Genomic DNA, 14,022 nt, shown 5'->3' on the forward strand with positions numbered 1-14,022 from the left:
TTGAAAAGATGCAATCTAAACCTTTGTATGCTCCTTAGGCAACAAAGAGCAGGACTTGGAAGTACAGGCTCAGACTCGAGACTATCCTTTTCAAAACAACAAGGATAACTCCACAGGGGAATCATGAAAGAAATGCGCGAGGATTTGAAAGCTGTGGATGACTTAATAGAACTTATTTAAGGAGGAAAATATGGTTTATTTTGGTATCGGGGAAGCAAGCTTGTGCTACTGTACTCCAGAACGTGCCAGAATTTCCTTTATAACCCTATCTTTAAGCAGTTCATAATTCATCAACAGTAACAATTGGCTCTAGGCTGAAATTTCATACGCAAAGGATGCAATCCAGAAGCACTTTAGGGGGAAAAAAGAAAGAGAAAAACAGGAAAAAAAAACCTCGTCTAATGTATACAGCAACACAAAGAAACAGCTGGTTTCAGGAGCTTTTTTTTTTTTCTGTGACAAAAGGTCTCCAGATGGTTTCAGTTCTTTAATTTGGTTGCTATTGGTTGACCATATGAAAGAGAGGTTTAAAAACTGCGACGATAATGAAACAAACTAAGGACATCACAAATCTTAGCATTAATAGCAACATTTTCAGCTTTTGTGCGTGGCGTGTACATGAGGCAGCCTCTGTGGCAACGTTCGCTTACCTGAGAACAGAGAAGGATTTACACGAACAACTTCAACGTCTCTTTTGAAGCAGTTTCGGTCTGTCAAGTCATTCACGAGGTATATTTAAAGAGTCCGTAAATACAGATCTATACATCAGACATTTACAGGCTGGGAAAGAGCCAGTATTGTCTACTGGATCGATAATCATCATAGTCTCATTCCTGTCCCCCGTGTAAGTGAGGCTTCCCTGCGGTGTCACCGGGCACCCTTGTCCTAGGTCAACGTGCAGTCAAGGAGGTCTTACCAAGCCTCACGTCCTCGGCGGGGAAGCCTTGTCCTGCCCTTCCAACCACTGCTCCTCCCTCGGGCAGAAATTTCATCGGTTGTTTCCTGCACCGCGAGGAGCCAGCTGCACCTTCCCACCGCCGTTCACATGCTGCTTACCGGGGGCCAGTAAATACTACTCAAGTCCTACGTATGCAGCCACATAAACATGCAAGGTTCTTTATGCGCCTGTATCACCTTAAGCACCTTTTCCACCCGGTCAGGGAAGTATTCCTGTTCAGAACAATATTTATAAGCACACATTTCATCTGAAGTCACTGAGATTTAAGCATGCACTCGTTACTGCCTTTCCCAATGACAGCCCCTCTCCTTTTAAAAATTTCTCTAAAAACAAGAATAAGAAGAATTATATGCATGTACACATTGACATATATTCCTGAAAACTTTCCATTCCAAAGTAATTATACAGACATCTAAAACGCATTAGTTATCAATTTACCTCCTTTGAAACCCACAATATGGCCTTTAGAAAATAAGGCAAACTGGGGGATGAAGAGACATGAAAAAAAAAAGCCACTGCAACAGAATAATTTGCTTGCAGAATAATATTTTGCAACCTGTGTGGCCTACGTGGAATACATAATGGTTCAGAAAAAAAGACATAGTTGGCAGGTTTAAGTCTGAATTCTCCTCTTAGTAAGAAAACCATGTCTAATGAATGCTGAAAGAAACTTTAGGTCACATCACACCATCAAGCATGCTGATAGCTAATAAACCAACTACATCTTATGAATAAAAGGAGAAAAAATTAAGCTAATATTCTATTATTGTGCCCTTTTCCAATTCCCTTACAATTACCAAGTAGTCAATCAGTTTGTATTATGATGTTTCTCATTTTTCTAGCAGATGGGTAAGATTAAGCTCAAAGGTAAGGTGCTCAAAGCACAAGGTTTAAAGTAAGAGCACAATCAATTTGTGGTTTCCAAGCGTACTGTAGCTGAAGTCATTTTTACTGTTTGCCGCAATCTAGAAGGGAAAGGGGGCAAAATATTTATGTAAGAAATGCCTGCTCTGCATCTCGTGTCACTGTTGTTAGGATGTGTCATAAAATTCAAACACAATTCTGTGACAATTAGCTTCATAATAATATATTCAGAAACACAATGTTGCATCCCATGCCAGAAACTATTTTCTGCTTCAGTGTTTTACTATGGCTGTACTTTTTAAAGGAGCCAACTATTTTAAACGAAAGCTGCTTTACCCCCATAGAAAAGTAGGACAGCAATGTACTCACTTGCTACCCAGTAGTATTTTCCTGTCTGTGGAAAAAAGTTGTATTACAATTAAAAAAAAAAAAATTGAAAAAAAAATCACCAAAGTGCTGCTAAAAAGCTCAGTCTCTTCATACATTTCATGTTAGGACATTTATAAAATAATATACATGTTTGTTTTACCGGCCTTCTTGATGACTATCTTTAATTAAATCTGTAATTTATTTCTTTTTTTTTCATTTTGTCCATCTTTGTAACCTGGCTAGTGGCAGTGAACATCTAAATTGCACCTTTATTTCCAGCTACTTTCATGTTTGTTGCTCAAGGATAATGAAATGAAGTGCCTTCAGTAGCTCTGCTTGCACAAGAATTTTTAAAGCAGCTGTGTAAAAATGATAATTAATATGGAGGCATTATCTTACTACTTTATCATGATGCTGATGCTAATGAATAAGTTACTGAGATGTTACTTGCTTGGCCAAAAAATAATAGTGGCAAAAAAATTTCGAGTGAATATGAAATTGATACAACATTTACACAAATCAGTGGAAAATTTCTCTTGAATCCAATGGGATTTGGCAAACAGTTACGAATACGAAAAATACTTGCATTATTTTATGGTTGGTTTTTTGTTTTTTGTTTGGGTTTTTTTCAACTGCTAATCACACACTAAAGTATTAATTTCAACAGCCTGAGACATGGGGAAAGGGCGAGGAAGCCAATGGGTCAGATCTGCATCTCCAGTAAACCTGTGGCTCTCACCCTGGAGTTTCCTCTCTCTCCACTCCAAACACAATCAGGAACAGCAATGTACTCCCAGAGGAAACATTCTCCCCTTCCCTCTTTTTAAATTCAGGGGGAAGAGGGCTTTGTATATGATAACTATTTTTGCCTTCACGTTCCCCATCTCGAGATGATTTTCAGTCAGCATGATATTATGAATCCTATTTAACTATGCTTAAGATCTCTCATTTAGAGTTAAGTGGAAGAAGAAAAGGCAAAATTGTCTTTGCAGATGTTAAGAAGAAATTCATTGCAAGCAATCATCATTTAATATCCAGTGCTGACTTTTTGAACAAGTGCTTTCTCTAAATAATAAATCAAATGAGTTGGCACTAACAATAATACCTTCGAATATGAATGAGGAAAACAAGAATATTAAAACAATAGAAACATTAACATACAACCCCCTGCTATTTACGGGAGAGAATGGCAGAGGGCAGTGTGAAAAATAGCTGTTGCTTTTATTCAGTTGTGCCGTGATCTGTCACCAGCAGCGATGACTGCTGCTATGGAAAGAGAACCCGGTCCTTCCAGCCGCCAGGTACCCGGCCCCTTAACTCTGAGCATTTACTCTTTGGTCGCTGATGATGCCGAACAACGCACCAGACCAGGCTGGTTTCCCCACCCGGTGGGGCTGGCGGGGCTGACAGGACAACCCCACCAGAAGCTCCCTCCTTCCCTTTCTCACCCTGACATCCCTCCGGCTGCACGGCAGCGGAGATAAAAATCTGCAACCTGCAACAGATCCGCGGGTGCATACGGACCCCAGGAGTGTTGTACGTTATTTTGTCGCTAACGCATGCCGATGAGATCACCTGGCAAGTACTGGGAGCTCTGAAGGTTTGCTTTCTCTTTGCCTTCTGGGGCTGAAGGGTATTAGATCTCCCACTAACCAGCAGGTTACCCTGTTAACCAAAAGGTGCCACATAAGAAACAAGAGCCGGCTGCGGGTTTAGCAAACTAATTCAAGTTATGGATGCAAAGTCCATACCTGGGGAGAAAAAAATATCTGTCTCCTCTCTGTTCAAAGCTGAAGGTGGTACTTCTTAGTGCCTGCATGTTGGTACAAGGTGAGTAGGACTTGGGAACTAGGCAACACTTTGATCTCGGTGTATTTTAACCACACTGCTATTTCTTTGGCCCGTTTTGAATTTATCATATACATTTTGTATACTACATTCTGGATGAATCACATAACTTATGAAAATGACTTTGCCTTAATAACTCTGCCATATTGACTAGCCGCATAAATAAAATAACGGAGGAAATGAAGAGCGAATTGGCAGGTTGAAGACACAAGTTCCAAACAAAATCTGGCAAATTCCAGATTAGCCATCAACTTTTCAACTGATTGAACTACCTGTTACGGTCAGTGTAGCCAATTACTTTAGACCACCATGTTCCTGTACGCCTTGACTTTCACAAAGATACCTGTTACATTTTCTCCTAAGCATCTGGATGCCAAGAAATCTAAAGAAAAAACATTAAGGGGAGAATGGTGACCGGGATTGACCTAAACCCATGGACTGCTCTTGTGTTTGGGCTCAATTAATGTTACGCCTTGAAGCTTCCATAGAAAACAAGATACAAAGGGGTGTGCAGACAACTAACGCATAGGAAGAATCTGGGTTTTCTCTTGGAGAACGGTGTCACAGAGAGACTGAACGACTTCACTCAGGTCCCAGTGAAAGCCTGGTCTCACCTCTAACCAAATCTCCAAAGCAGTCACCGAAACACCACGGTATCTGTGCAAAAATGCGGTGGCTTTGAGAATAGGAATGAAAACCCTTATATACTCTGAACTTGACTACTCCTTGGGCGTTAAGCAGTGAGAAACTATTCCGCAGATAAGCGCTGTTTACCTGCACATACCAACATATGGCTGATGTGCTCCAAGCGTGCTGGAGGGCACGCTGGCAGCCCTGTCCCGCGGCAGAGGAGCAGCAGCATCGGTGCTTCCCGGCTGTGGGGACTGTGCTGGCCCTGCATTTCTTTCTGACCACCCCAGACCTTTCTCTGCTGGAGCTGGCACAGGTGGGGAAGCTGACGACTACCTATTCTGTCGCTAACATGAAAATGGCACAGTTCTAACTCCCGTGGGTGAGCTCTGTTTCAGTGACCTTATAGCAGTTCCAAGTATAACAGTATTTTTTATTTTTTTTAATCAACAAGTGATTTTAAGAACCCTTGAGATAACTGCACTTCATCCTAATTATATATGAAGTACATCCACATCCTTGCTATGCTTTCAGCTTCACTGGCATTTGCTGTGGCTTTCTCCTTGCCTTCATGAGGTATTACGTACCCAATTCCACCTATTACGGATATGTCTTAAAAAAAATTAGTGTTTTTGAGTAAACAGCAATATCCTACATTTGTTCGGCATCAGACAGCAAGGGAAGATGCTTTAGCAGCGCATTCCTACAGGCTGATGTTCCAGACCCTACAATCAAATGTGAGGCTGTATTTGGAAGCAATTGTATCAGATGGCTGCATATTATGGAAGGTTCAGTGCAACTAAGAAATTCAGGATGATAATAATAATAATTAAAGAAGGACTTCTTCACAATTTCGCTCATGGCAAAACCATGGTCTTTTTAAAGGTGATGACCAAGTGTTATTCAGATTTCAACAGCCACATTGGATGCTTGTTTAAAGTCAGGTTACAGCAGCATGTAGGCTACATCTAATGCTCTGCGTAGTGTGTGCAAAGCAGCAGGAAATCTTCAGTCCAAGTGGGAGGGGGAAAAAACAGGGCAGTGATTCACCAAAGCTGAAATCTTCTCTTTGTTGTATACTATTCTTCTTATGAGCGGGCATGTTTCATCATACTGAGCTACTGCTGAAGGCCGAAATGAAAACCTCTTCTAAATGGCACTGAAGTTAAAATGCTGCTTCTTCAGTACGTGCACATGCACACACACACCAGACAATATAAAAAGTCCATTTTTGGAACATCCCCCAAATCATTTCAAGACAACTGGGACAACAACGGTTTTGTTGCTGAGTCACATGGGAAAGCCTGTTGAGGAGGGACACAGCAACCCTGCCACAAGGACCAGAGAGGAGGGGTGGCTTCTCGTAGGGCAGATGTTGCTGTAGTCACAGATGTCAACACGAGCGAGTGTGCGGAGGATGAACATGCCATCGCCTGGGCTGGGGCACGCTCTTCGCTGTGGGGAACAGCAGCCACCAGCACTGCGATTTCCAAATCCTGCTACGTACCTACAAAGGTGACTACATTTGGTCAAAGTCTTTGAATACTTGCAAAGGGGGTGGATTTTGGACTGCGGGTAGTTCCTTCAGTGGCAGAGGAACAAGCCTTACTAGTCTCTGCTGTTCACAGGCACTGTGTCACAATCTTCAGAAGGGATTTAGAAGGTAAATTAACAAAAAATAGCACATACTTAACGTTCTGAGATTGAAACTGTAGCAAAGGCACTTACTGTATCTGAATGTCTTCAGCCAACTGCAGCAATTTATCTTACAGATACATCTCCCAAGATATGCTTCTTGCAGCCATTTTGCATATTTGCCACTACTTTACCCTGAAGCACATGGAAAAAACCTTTCAGGAGAAAAGTTAGTCAATGCTAAAGTGGTAACAAGACTCAGCCAGGGTCAGAGAATTGCAAAAGTGACGTCATGACAGTAACATGGAAAGTGTATTTTAGGCTCTTTTCCAATACACCTGCTGTAAACCCACAGAAGAATATAATTCAGATCACGTCATCCAGTCCCATCTGAAATCTTGAACAGCAGCTCCTCCATCCATCACCACACTTGGAGCACAACCCACTGGCCCCCTCCATCTGGGGATCCCTAACAAACTGGAAGCCCATCTTCAAAAGTCTGAAGTAACAGAGCATCTATCACTACCTCCCAGAGATTAGCCTTTTTACATATTCCCTCTCCCGCTACCAGAAAGCCTGACCCACGATAAAGGTGCCTTTTGAAGCCTTTCATTGGTACCAGTCTTATCAATAGCTATATATAGATCCAGGACTTGCCAAAGAAGGAGAAAGGTTAAATTATTATAAATGCAGCGTAGGGTTGAAGACACAACCAGTCATTTATGCAGTGTTTACCTGCAATAACATCAGGCTTATCGTAGGCATAAACTGAACTGTAATAACTGACCCCAAACCGTAAACCTTTAAACGATTACATGGTGGACAAGCGCTGGCAGCTAAAACTTAATAATTTGAGATCAGACCCAACTGAGGGCTGGTTGCTCAGATTGCTGGTACCTACTCACATTTATGATGCTTTTGAATAAAAACAGCTGAAAAAAAATAAGCTAGACTTTGCTGCAGGTAAATGTTTAGTAGGAGCCTAATTTTATTCCTTTGTGAAAGAACTCCAATTAACCATCTTTATTAACTCTCTGCTCCAGAACATCATATCTAACACGAAGGCTGGCTTAACACTGCACGGCACCATACTCACACGTACCCAAAGCTGCTGCCGCTGAAGCTTTCAAATCGTTCTTCCCTCGGGAGCACGTCCAATCTGCAGGTGGCCGTTTCTGCAACCAAGCTCGTTGAAAGTGGTTCAAGCAGCCTTTGCCACGTCTGGTGGGGCTCCGCCAGTTTGGGTCCCGTCGGGGACACAGGCGTCTGCTCACGGGGAGGGGGGCGAGGGGGGACTCGAAAACTTCCCGGGTGCTCCCCTCTCTGCCACCCCTACTCTGCTCGAAGCAACGGCAAACCCTCCCTAAAGTTGAGAGGACAACATCTCATGAAGATAATTTGGACACCAAGGGTTCATGAAGCAGATAGCTTTACAAAGTAGTTTCTTTTCACCTCTGTAATGATCAGGAATCAACTGCACAGCTTTCTGCTAACGTACACGAGTATTTTGACACCACTCCTTTCCTTGCGCCTTCCCGCTGAGGAAAACGGAGCTTCCCGTATTTGAGACAGTGATTCAGCCACGAAAGCTATTGGTGAAGTCGCAGCTACCTGGGCTTTTGTCAGAACTTGCTTCTTAAATTCACCATTTGCCCTAAAACTTTCTTTAAAACTGTTAAGAAGGTGTAACGGTTGCAGTTCACGGTACCTGCGCACTACTGGCTCTCTTTCGCTTTGTTGCACTAGATATCCAAGAAGCAAAGGTTCTATTTGTCATAACTGTATAGCTTGCAATAGGGTATAGCTGTGAGATATCTTTCTCAGCAATATTGACGGGTTGATGTCTTTTTACAAACGAGTACTTCAGAAAAAGACTTAGCTGAATAGTCCTAAATGATTATATTGAAAATATAGAAATTATTGAACTATATTTACTTCATATATTTTTATGGAAAACCTGCTTATTTAAATACCCTGCACACACTGAATTTCCTGGTTATGAAAAAAGTGAAGAAAAATACTATTTGCTTTTAGGTAATCGGATTCTGTGGGATCTAATCCTACATCCTATTTATGGCTGTGCTAGCTATTCAAAATTAAAATGAACCTTTCATCCGTGTGTATCATAAATGGGCATTTATCAGGATTATATGATTTTGCAATCCATCTGAATATGTAACCAGAATTTGTTTTCTTTCCGTTTCACTATGTAATTACCATGCAACAATAACAAAAGTGACATGTTTGAAGAACAGATAAAATGCTGTAAATTGGCCAGTAATGGTGATATTTCCTCATCTTCTGAAAAACCCATTTATTCTCTCTCTCAACAAATCAAGGCATTGTCAGCCCATACTCATCTTGTGGCCAGAGGGGCCCTACCAATTTCTAGATGTAAGTGAATACTGGAATGCAGATGAGGGCTACTAACTAAGGCTTTCAACCCAGGCAGCTGGTCTTAGCTTGCCTCAATTTCTAAATCATCCATAATGGGGCCAAGACCTCCGAAGCACTAAAAAGAGCGAGCTGACATGCTGGACAAACTGTTAATTTTTTCCTGAAGAAGCTGCTATATTGCACATCTGTCACTGCTGTGCAGACAATTACTCACGGAGTGGAAAAAAAATCTGCTGCTTGTTTCTAGCGTAGTTGTTAACGGGCGTAATGGAGAAACACGAGAGCTGCGACAGGAAGGCTTCTCAGCTTCTCCCTCCTTTTGTAAAGTTGTGTTTAGAAATTAAAACATTTGAAAGAATCCATGCTCCGCGGCGTGCAGAGTCTGAACTGCTACAACAAAACCCATACCGTAAGCCCCCTGATATTCTATAGCTATGTTAGAGGTGCAAGCTGCAACATTTTTTGTATTTTGACTCCTAACAGCCCTGAAAATCTGCCTCTCTAAATTGGTGCGTTGCTCTGTAACACACACAGGTAAGATTTTCAGACAACCTCACTGCAAGATGATAAACACAACATGCAAGACAGATCGGAATAAACCTGCCATAATTTTTATTTTTCATGTTACGTTTCCTAATATCTATTAAAATTAACAAGAAAAAGCCCCACTTAATTGTAAAACATCCACAAATTTTAGCCCAAGAGGTGCTCAAACTATCACAAATAATTGCTCTGAGCCAAGCAGGGAAAATGACTGCCAGGGGTCTAACGCAGGGGCGGGTGGACAGCCTGGCTGTCCTGGAGGGCGCGGGGAGCGGAGCGTGGGACCACCCAATGGACAGGAAAACTACCTGGGTAGTAATAATATTCATCAGAGTTGGCAAAGTAATCCATAACAATCACAACCTGCAACCATGGCAGCCGCACTGGTTAGTAAACACGTAATGTAAATTTGTACGAAATACTGACCAAAGGCAGGCTCACCTATGGAATGGGTTTAATATTTTAACTATTAAATCGGCAAAAAGAATGATGAAAACATCAGCAAGCGCTGTTCCAAACCTTCCTGATGGCAGCAAAACCCTGGCACGGTAACCTGCTGCTGGTCTATGAGCTTTTTCTTCCCTGGTTTAAGAGGTTACGTGACTCACGTGCCGACGGAAGCATACATCTGGTTGTGGGCCCAATTCTGCCAACCCCAAACTTTTGGAAGTTTTGACTCAGAACTCTTCCATCAATTAATAATTTCAATTTAAAATAATTAGATTAATTAAGAAAATAAAATATTACCTTCACGGTTCTTTTTCCTTTCCTATGGCACGGGAACATTGGACACAAACTGGTGAGGTTTTCCAGGTAAAACTTTGCAAGATAATACACAAACAGAAGCAGTTGCTTTCAGCAAAACATACGGTATTATGGGAGACTCCCAGAAGATTATACAGGACATGATCACGAGGCCTCATCTGAGGTCAAAACCAACGAAAACATTCAAATCCAATTCTAAGGAAGACTGGTTGATACCAGTTTGCAGACCACCGCTTCAACAGTGAAAGAGCAGCGGCAGACAGTCCTGGAGGAAAGGTCCGTAGTGGGGAAGAAGAGGCAGCCGAGAGCGGGACGACAACAAACGCCCCACGTTCTGCAGGAAAAGTAAAGAGCCATCCAGGAACCCTCTTTCACGGCAGAGCCTGCCAACAGGAGGATGATTTACGCTGTCTGACAACTCAGAGGCAGAAGAGAACTCTACGGGTAAAAGCAGAAGTGGCAACAGTAGGTCCTACCCTCGGCAGCCAGCGGCACCGTCTCACGGGAGAGAATCCGGGTCCTGCGTAAGACGTCAGAGTGTATAACGTAATGCCCATGTGCTTAGTAGGGCGCCAGCAGGAGCCTCTGTGATTCACTTGCCAGTTGATTATGTGTTATCATAAATCTGCTAAGTAAAATAGTATTTATTACCAATTGATTTGAAAAAAAAAGATAATACCCAACACTTTCAGAAAAAAAAAATTTTTGGTAAAGATAAAATTTTTGTGACATGAAACTTAAGATAGAATAGATTATGAAGTTGGATTAAAAATCAAAACAGAGCAAGATCATATTTAATTTACCTAAGTTAACAGCGATGAGAAAGTGGCAGCTTGTGCCACCACAGAACAGGTTTTAATATTTGCTTGAGCTGGTTGTGAAAAATGGGTGAAAAATGCCACAGAACAGAACAAAACTTCCACCTGTGCCTGCAGCGACTCCTGCCTGATCAGCAGGCGATGCCCGTGGCACCAGGCGGGCCACTTACACGGACACCGCCAGCTTAACGCTTCCTCTGAAAACTCCCACTTCAAGTAACATCCGAAGTGATGAAATTTGGAAAGAAAAACCGTCTTGATTTTCGGGGCACTGCGACCTCACATGCCTCACACTGCCACACAAGGTCAGGCTTTCAGTTTTCCTTTTGGTTTCTGGGTGGCTCAATCGCATTGATTTACCCCATATATGACCTAAAATACATTTTGCTGCTGAAGTGACAGTGTTCGCTTGCTGTTAGCATCTTTCCCGGCGAAGGATCCAAACGACCGCAGCCCACCAGGGCCGCATTTGTAATACCCGCACTAACCGAAGAGAACGGCTGACTTGGAGCAGCCAGGAAATTTTGGCCGAGATCCCACATAATTTCCCCTCCACCTACCTTCGTGACCCTTACTTTTTCCTTCTCTTCATCAGTATTTGCCGTGAGGAATAGCTGCCGAATGTGGCCCCATGCGAACAAAAGGAGAGCTCTCATTCATTGTGCGCTTCAGAAACTGCCTTTTATCCAGGGAAATTTCTTCAGACTATGTCTCTCTAAAGGTATTTTTCAGAAACAATTAGGATCACAAAGGTAGTATATAAAGTGTCACAGAATTTTTCTATGGCTTGAAAAATAATTATCAGCTTATTTGCATTGTTAAACGTTAATTAGCTATGAATGGTAATTTTTTTTTAACACTGCAATACTTCAATTTCTCATTACAAAATAATTTCAGCTCTATTAATTAGTTCTAACAGTAACTCATAGTAATGGATGACACCTTAAGTGAGCTATTAAATGCACTTTACCACTGATTAGGAAGAAGACAACTAAAAAAACCTGGCTAGGTTTACATAAAGACAGAATACGAAACAATACATTGCAGATTTATTGACTTTCGTGGAAGGAACTCACCCCTTAAGTAATGCAGGCGTAGCAGAACCAGAGGCTTTGTCACACTTCTGTGAGGGGTGGGGGGTGACAGTTCAGCAAACAGCCTAACACGTAACTATTCTTTTCATAATTTTATGTATTACACTGTTCTCTATAGACATTGGCATCTATATGCATGTACGTGTGTTTGCTTGCGTAGACACATACAGGCAAATTACTTCATTTTCTCAACTACATAGTAAAAAGTAATTTTTTTTTTTGTAATTTTTTTAATTTTAGTTTTGCCCTTTTGATTCACCAGGTCCAAAGGCAGCGCAGGAACGTGGCTCTGGCCAAAATTCTTCAAACAGCCACTCTCTTGGATGGTGACAAAGATCATCGCAGGCTATTTCCCTCACCATGACCTCGTAACCTTTTTGTCATGGCCCAGTACAATTAGTCTTGTAGCGGTTCATTTGGAACGATCCCCACCTCGAACCACTGCCTAAAAATCTGTATCTGTACCTGTGCCAAACGCATGAACCTCGCAGACGAACCAGATGCTCTTGTTCCACAGCAAAATGTCAGCCCGTGCCAGGAACAAAGCCCCATGCCAGCGGCTATCAAACTCCACCATGAGCACATTTGACCCTTCGGGGAAGCCCAAGCCCACACTTAACACGCCTCAGTGCTGGCCCTTCCCCACGCTCACCTTTAAACCTGAAGCAATTAGCCCATACAGGAGTCAACGTGCCACTCGTCTGCGGGGTGTGCAGTCGCAGACCTCGCCGTAAACAGCGGCTACCGGGGCTGCGGTGATCAGAAGAACTGCAACCCAAACTTCTCATGGTAAAGACAACTGAGATTTTTAACTTGCAGTAACAGGTAATGTGGTTGCTACTGGGGACAGTGGAAGTTACCTTAGATGCTGTCCTTCACAAGACATTTCAACAATTCCAAAAGAAGTTTTGGAGCAAGAATGTGTTTTTCAAAACATACTTTGTTGAGCTGGTGCCCCAAGAACTTGCTGCATACCCGGAGTCTCTAGACTTGCCCACATTGCGGCTGCCTGGCAGGAAGGTTGGGCAGCCCTGATCCCGACACGGGTCCTCCTGAACTAGCAGCACGGAAACTGCTGCCAGCGCAGCCTCCAGGGTTCAGCTACACCAGAACCACGAAAGCCACCAGGTGATTTCAGGTTTTCCAGCTCTTTGCTCTGGGATGGGGAATGTGCAAGTTTGGGGAGACTTTGCGAAACCTCCTCGCTGCAGGGCCCGAAGCCAGGAAGGTTTCGGGGGCTGCAAGTTGTCAAGGCTTCCAGGCTCTTCTGTTTTCCAGCAGGGAGCCCAGTAAAGACAGAGGTGAAGATTGGGGTAACCCGGTCTCTGATTAACCCACAAAATACACCGTGTCTTGGCTGCAGTTTATTAGAAAAGACACAATTCCACAAATATTAGATTTTGCTGAAAAAACATTGTCTAACACCAAAATTCTTACTTTTTGGATGAATACGGAGTCTAGATCACATATGAGAGTAGTTTGATTCTAAGTAGTAGGTTTCGGGGGTTTTTTTCTTCTAAAGCCATGAATTTGGCACATCACAGTGCAAATTCAGATTTCAATCTACTGAACATAAGCCGGAGGGGGAGAGTCACAATCAGAGGTAGCCCACTCGGTGCCACGTGCCTCTGTTCCCTGCTCTCCGGAAGCCCTAGGCAGTGTTCATGGCCCTGGATGTTCAAAAGGGAATCCAGCGATGGGAGCAATACTTCTCAATGTTAGCAAAAACAAGTGGAACAGGCAAATATCAAGTGCTGAGGCTGCAGTTTGCAGGTCTGAACCCCTACACCATTTCTCCGTGAACTTTCATCGTGGAAAACCCTGCGCCTACTGGGAAAGCTACGGGTAGGTACAATGTAGAGGTTGAAAGGTGAGAGGATTGGTAAATTCTTCTCTGTTCTAACACTTTGGCAAGTGGCAGCATTCCTGCCTGGACTCCTTGTTCTATCGAATTCCTGGCCAAGAGCTACTGTTTAGCAGCTGACCTATCTTTGTGGGTAATGCCTAGAAATTGCCTAAATTCATTTAAGAACTATAATTCACTAGCATTCATATGCTCACTGACAAAAAGAAGATGAAGAATAAATCAACTTACATACTA

This window comes from Balearica regulorum, chromosome 3, assembly GCF_011004875.1.
Source record: "Balearica regulorum gibbericeps isolate bBalReg1 chromosome 3, bBalReg1.pri, whole genome shotgun sequence".
Classification (NCBI taxonomy): Eukaryota; Metazoa; Chordata; class Aves; order Gruiformes; family Gruidae; genus Balearica; species Balearica regulorum.